A 7,622-nucleotide genomic window follows, 5' to 3' on the forward strand; every position below is an offset into this window, starting at 1 on the left:
TGGATTCACCTCAGTGTTCTGTTTCAAAGTTCAGACTGATGTGGACACAAGAGGGGAATGTTAACGAGACACACAGGTTACAGCAAACAATATCTGTGTACCCTTCATATTTCTAAAATATCCTATTTAACAACCTACTGTTTAAGGACTGACGTTTTTGTATCTCAGACTGTTTTGCACTACCAACAGACACACATGCATAAGGGAAGATAAACATACACACGCTCTCCAAGATTTATGCACACAAACACATGCATACGGAGCAGGCCAAAGAGAATTGTACTTCACAGAAACAGCACTTGAAACCCTGTCAGCTGCCTGGCATTCACATTTCAGAGTTGAGAATGTAAAATCAATAATCATTTAGTCATAAGGGTAAATTAAGTAATATAAGATCAAAGTATACCCTTTGGCCATTGAAGTTGCACTGAGTAATTTATCTCATCAAAAGGCAGTGCTGCTAATCCCTGTGCTGCTCACTGGAGCCGCCACTGCCGCGCTGCATTATCCTGGAGTAAACACGTCTCCAGAAAATATGAAAAATCAATAGTTGTTTCCTTCTATCCAAATCGAGGGCATGCATCATAAACCTGACTCTGTAAGGAGCTGTGTGTGTGTGTGTGTGTGTGTGTGTGTGTGTGTGTGTTTGCTCTCAGTGTAATCAGCTTTATTGAGCATAAGGACCCATATAATTACAGATTTTGTCGGTAAAACTTGATCAATGGTGAGTGACTGTTCTATTGGGAAATCCAGCTGATTGTATTTACTGTTCATGACTGCAAAACTTGCTACACCAATGCTGCTCCTATAATAATAATAATAATAATAATAATAATAATAACAATAATAATACTCAGCTTTTTTAAACTAAAGAAATGTATTATGCATGAAATATGCATATTATGCACATAAATATGCATGTTTTTATGCAATATGTTTAATAATCAGATTTATTTCTTTTGAATATTGCATGCATTTATTTTGTTATTGCATGCATTTAAATTATAGCATTCGAATGCATAATGCGATCATATGAATTAGGAGCCTATTCACTCCTAAATGTCTTGTTCAGCAGAACAACTAAATAAAGGATATGACCCAACTATTTAACATGAATGAATTGTGCATATTATGGAAAGTCCCATATGTCATATTGTAGTAAATATTTAATTGCAATAATTTATATTTAAGAAACTGTACAGTCTTGAAAATTACTTACCATAATGGAGCCGACAATTAAAAGCGTTTTACGAATATATTTTCCTCATCACCCGTTTTACAATTTACATGCATTTGAAATTGTAGTAATAATAATAAAAGTCAAATTCACATAATCATATTTTTGCACATCTGTTTTCGCCAGTCGTTGTCGCAGCCCGTTGTTTATGTCAGGCATAATTCCCCGGTGTTTGTGTTTTCGCGTCATGAACAGTGATGTGCTAGAGAAAACTATTCCTGCTGAATTAGTTCTGAATATATGTTACAGGTATGTGGAAGACAAACTCCTGCTGTCAGAACAGAAGACCTCCTGCGATTAGAGAGCAGAAATATGAAGAGGACTCACACCTCCCACCGGCCTGAGCGCGCACTGCTGCTCCAGCGTTCACACAGCAGCAGCGGCACAGATTCACTGCACTATTCAGCAGGTAGCCTTCGGTTCAAAAGAGCAGCACTCTATATTACAGAGCTGCGCGCTGCAATACATATTTACAAATGCAACAACCGAATTCTGACGGTAAAACTTGGTCAGTGGAGTGAAGGAACGGCTGATTGTATTTACTCTTAATGACTGCTCGAATTACTCATATTGTGTTCGTGCAATAGGGATCATGTGTGTTATAAATAATAATAATAATAATAATAATAATAATAATAATAATAATAATAATAAACTAAAGAAAAAAAATGCAGCTAACTTATTTTCTTTGGAAATTGATTTGTATATTGCATGCATTTCATTGTTAGGTTATGTGCAGCAGTTGTAAGTTTCTTAACGACATGTAATTTCAAATGCAATAGCAATGCGCAATTACGCATAAATTTAGTACCTATAGTTATGCTCTCGTGTGACTGTGTAAATACGCTGTAATGCACGAGCAAAACCTCTACAGCCTCGGTGGGATTGTTTTATAAAGAAATGACAAATGGCAAAATGGCATCATGTCATCCGTCCGGCGCTGAAATAAATCAAAAAGAAAGAAAAATGCGGTAGATGAACGACGGAAACGGGACGGCGAGGACGCACGGGCTGCTTTCTGTCCGGGGTTTTGTTCCGGAATTGCATTTCACAGCGCGAGAGAGGGGGCGGAGATGGAATATTTAGATGAGCCGTGATCGACAGCTCCTGTTTCTCCAATGCTCTCAGAAACTCGCCTGCTCCTTCCAGCAACTCTTCAGTCTCCACTCCCGAGCACTACAAACAAACGGACGCTAGGGGATCTTCATGACGGCACTCTGCTGATCGCTCCTCTTTTGCGCTTTTATTTATTTTCTTTTATTAGAATGCATGAATATTGCATGATAGGATGTTATAGTTTTGGTTGTGGGTTCAGGAGTTGCATGCGCGCGCGCGCGCGTGTGTTTCAAAGGGAAGCGTGGGGTCATGAATAGCCTACAAATGCAGCTCGGGTGCAGAATACAGCTGGATATGATCTAAAAGTTTTGTTTTTGTTCGGCCGTTAAGTCGCGAATAAAATTTGTAGCTATATAAAAGCGCGCTTATTTCCATGAAACAATAACAGCGTGTGTCTAAATATGTCTTGGAATTCCTTCAGGCCCACTTTTACAATTTACTTTTGCACGGTTAATACACCGCGTTATTTTTAGAAAATAGCTCAAATTATTGGTTGTTCCATTTTAAAATTATTAATAATAATAAAACATTTTTTTTTTGCAATTGCACAGGATGTGCGGTTAAACAGGCGCTATTTAATCGTCAATTGATGAATTGCAATGCTAATGACATGGCACATGAAAGCGGGTAAAAACGGTCCATATCCAGTGGTTTTCTAATAGGATTTGTAATGCTGCGCTTCACTGATATGCTTCTGACACAGAAAGAGCACTGGGGAAGTCAGCCTGGTGATTATGCAAAATGACTGCAATTACCCATTATCTGTTATCCACCCCAGTCCCATTTAATTGTGCATTCTGATAATTACATGAAGGATTAATCATAGTTTATTGGCTTAATTATTATTAGTATTATATTTTTGGTTACACTTTATAATAACATCCATTAATAACATTAACGTTATAAAATGCAGAATCGATCATTTGTTTGTTTGCATTCAACAATTTAATTTGCGCTACATTTATTTTATGTTGTAAAGAAAAATAAAAAAGCGGCACAAACAACAATAATAACACAGATGACTGACAAAAAAAAAACTGTTGTTTTTGAAGGGCTCTCCGTATGACGCGCACACTACGGGGATGGCAGGAGCCATCAGTTATCACCCGTACGGGAGTCCCGGTTACCCGTACCAGCTCAACGACCCCGCGTACCGGAAAAACGCCACGCGGGACGCGACGACGACGCTAAAAGCGTGGCTGCAGGAACACAAGAAAAATCCTTATCCCACAAAAGGAGAAAAGATCATGCTGGCCATCATCACGAAAATGACCCTCACGCAGGTGTCCACCTGGTTCGCTAATGCCAGAAGAAGACTCAAGAAGGAGAACAAGATGACATGGGCACCACGGACTAAAAGTGAGGATGAGGACGAGGACGACGGCGATGGGGAGAGAAAAGACGAGCGCACGGATAAAAACATGGACAACAGTGAAGCGTCTGCTGAGGACGAAGGTGCATTATTATTATTATTATTATTATTATTATTATTATTATTAAACGTTCATTTAATTTAAGCGTATTTACGGTTGGTAAAATGTACTGCATTTATTGTAAAAATGTTTGACATCTATATAATGTAGCCCTATACAGAATTATAATATTAATTTAAGACATTCACGTCGTAGTGCAATTTTAAGAGACGTCTTCGCACAGTTTTGACAGCAGTAACTCATAGCTGTTTCGTTTCTGTCCGCAGGCATCAGTTTGCACGTCGATGCCCTGACAGATCACTCGTGCTCGGTGGAATCGGACGGCGAGAAGGTCGCGTGCAGGACCGGAGACCTGGTTTGTGATTCTGGACCCGATAGCAAGGACAAATGCGACGCGAGACAGCACCAACAAAACATGTCAAAACCAAACCGTCAAACCTAAGCTCTGGTCATTAGCCGAGATCGCCACTTCGGACCCAAAGCAGCAGCAGCAGCAGAACTGTCCCCCAGGTGTTGGTCTTTTGACCTCCACGGCGTCCAGCGCGTCTCCAGCGGGCGCAGTGTACCCCGCCACCTCCATATTAGGAAGACCGCTTTATTACACCTCGCCGTTTTATAGTAATTACACAAACTATGGCAACTTCAGCCCGCTGCAGGGCCAAGGGATACTGCGCTATAATTCATCTGGAGAGGGACTCCTGCACAAACAGAGCGGCGAGCCTCTGCTAAAGACCAATCCAAACCAGACTGAACAGCATTTCAGGGCCTCCAATGCAGAATCCAAAAAAGGTGCGTAAAGGGTGCACACGTGCTGTTGATCTCAGCAGCTAGAATCTGACATATTATTTAACTGATTGCATGTATTTTAACCAATTGTCTATGCAATAAATAACTATATTAAATTAATCAGCTGAGGCACTTTTCATATAATCGCGCAAAGCATTTTCTTAGTATCCTGTTGTTGTTTTTGAATCACCGCCGCATGTTTATTAAATTATGTTATTGTTTGAAAGTGATATATATATTTTTTTCTCAACTCTTTATTGTTCTCCTAATCGAACGCAAGCGTCAGGTCTACAGTATGCGATGTATTTAAACTGTCCAAACGCTGTAGTCATTTGCTTTTACTAAAACGGGTGTGTATTTTCCGCAGACCCCACCGAGGTTTTCACAGTAAGATCCCAGTCTTACCTCTATGAAAACATGAAAGAAGTCCAGGCACCTCTGTTTGATTGGGATCAGGTAAAGGTGAAATGCAGGAACGCGAGAAGCCTGTTATTTGCGACAGTGAGAACAGGGGTATTTATTCATCAGTTAAGCAGATTTGAGACAGTATTTTCGAAGCCGCTTGATGATTTAATGCTGCGTTTACGAGTAAAAATAACAATAATAATTCAAACGAAGATATTTTAATGCAGTTATTGCGATTTGTTAATAACAACAAGATATGCAAAACGAAAACACCAAAAGACAGATTAATTTGATAGTTAGTTATTTGATGAAAAACGTCTAAGCGTCTCTCTATATGTGTGTTCGAGCAACGCATGCTGATCCCGCATAGTTCAGTCAATCCAAGCACATTAAGACACTTTCTGAAAGCTGCCTCTAATGGCTTCCCTCTATTCTGCACCGTTTATCTTTACAACTTTAATCTACCATTAGAGTCAGGCCGTAAATAACATTGCAGGTCAGGATAGGAGAGAAAAAGTAACCAATCGAGTCCATGTGGGTTTAATAAGATACATCAAAGTCTGCGATGCTCTAAAGTGAGTCCTGGGTCGGTTCTTCCATAAAGGTGTCACAGAAGATGTCCTCCCAGTAGACTGATCAAGGCATGAGAGAGAGTTTGTCCACACTGACTCTAAATAAGACTGTTATAGCCGTCAGCCTGCCACTCGGCCTCTAGCTCCTGACAAATACAGTAGATCTCATCTAAAGCATGCACGGGGTATTTGTTTTTAAGGGAAGCTGTTTTAGGACCTGCTGTTTATTGTGCGATGTTTGTTCATGTTACCTCCCAAAAAATCGCGTTTAGCTGTTAACACGTAGTCAGTTTATGATTTTGTGAATTTGTCAGCTTAAAGAATAAGCTCCCCCCCCCCCCACGGGGGGATATGTATTGTGTTACTTTGTAGAAAAAAGCATTTTCGTGAATGATCAAGGAGGGCTGATTGAACCTAAACAGTGGCAAAATGACAAAGAAAGCAAAGAGAGAAGAAAGACAAACATCGGTGGAGAGTTTAATAAGGGTGTGTATGGCTCTGATAGCGCTGTAGATGAGGGCAGGCCGAGGGAATGCTATTCTTTAATATGTCACTGTTTGCACTAATAAGAGAGGTAACTAAATATCGTTAAATATCGTCTCTCACACGCCCAACTAATTTCAAATAAAAATAAAAATGTGATTACAAGCACTTAAAGATAACACTTAGATATTAAAGCAAAGACATAATAATTTCACGCAAAATCACTGCTGTAATATTTTATACATAATTTTTATACACCGACTATCGAAGGTGTTTTAGTCATATATAAAAGTAATGCACAAAATTAATCCGAAACATTAAAGAATGTGATGCAATATTAGTGTTCGTATGCATCAGCTTGGCCTGCCAGCGCACCGTCTGACACAGTCGCTGTTTGTTCCACACACAGGTGTCATATTTACTGCTCTCACAGGATCCCGTGATCTGATGTGATCTCATCTGATCTCGCGCGTCACGCGTTTCTCTCTGTTAACACCGGGATATAATTCAAGAACGATGGCCGCGTTAATGAGCCCGGGCTCACGCACCAAGGCAAGCATCGGGTCCCCATTAGCGTCTCGGGCTGAAGTTTAAAATAAGCCACGCGTACGCACGCAGGGTCCCGCTCTTGGCTCTTCTGTTTCCAGCTGTGCCTCTCTCCACGGCGCACACTGCATTTCGCTCAAGCCTCGCAGACAAACACAATATCCCGGCCATCATCTCAGCGAGGTCCCAGCAATATCGGCGCTAATTAAAATTCTGTTTAGCGGGTGCTAATGGGCTCGTTGGCCTTAACTCGCGGTTCGTCGACTAAAGAGCGAGACATGGGCAGCTTTTTCACGTTTTAGAGGGCCGTGTTCAGCTGATAGCATCTGCTCCAGGCAAGCTCGGGGTCAGGCCTGTGCTTGCCGCTAAGTCATTAGCTCAAATTACTCTGCTAGTTTCTCTCAAGTTGTGCAGGGCTCAGGCACTAGATCTCCCCCGGCTGCCTGTGGCTCCCTTGGAAGCCAATACTCTCCGAGGGGATCAGGGCGGCATTAACCCTCTATCCCCCGGAGAGGTCACAGATGCCCGCGTGTCCCCCGGACAGATATAGCTAATGCGACTGGAGGAGCAGGATCTATCGGGTAGCATCTCCTCGGCCAAATCCCGGCAGGATTCTTGACCCTTTGAAGTTCTCTGAGTTTGCTTACACAGAAGTTTACACTGTAAAGTCGGCCTGCCTTTCTCTGAAAGTGGGAACTACAAAACCCAGAATCCCTAAACCCTTCATGACGTCCTTTGGTTGAAGGAAAGCTGCAGATCTTGGATTTCCCACACCACTTTCTTCATCCTCCACCCTTTCTGTGTAATTACTCACTCACTCAAGGTTATTGCTGCAAGATGCTAACTAATTAAGGTGCGTGTGTGAGATGAAGCAATGAGTCAAATCTAGTTGATTACAAGCACTTAAAGATAACACTTAGATATTAAAGCAAAGACATAATAATTTCACGCAAAATCACTGCTGTCAGTGGTTTTTTAGGTTTAGGTTTCATACAAAAATGTGCACATATATATATATATATATATATATATATATATCATTAT

At 40.9% G+C, this 7,622-nt stretch overlaps 1 pseudogene; it reads left to right on the plus strand.

Moving 5' to 3' along the window:
* Positions 1-1,424: 1,424 nt before the first annotated feature.
* Positions 1,425-7,622, plus strand: part of LOC107689021 (iroquois-class homeodomain protein irx-2-like) — a 13,448-nt pseudogene continuing 7,250 nt past the window's right edge.

Source organism: Sinocyclocheilus anshuiensis, unplaced genomic scaffold (genome assembly GCF_001515605.1).
Source record: "Sinocyclocheilus anshuiensis isolate Anshui unplaced genomic scaffold, SAMN03320099.WGS_v1.1 scaffold181, whole genome shotgun sequence".
NCBI classification, from domain to species: domain Eukaryota; kingdom Metazoa; phylum Chordata; class Actinopteri; order Cypriniformes; family Cyprinidae; genus Sinocyclocheilus; species Sinocyclocheilus anshuiensis.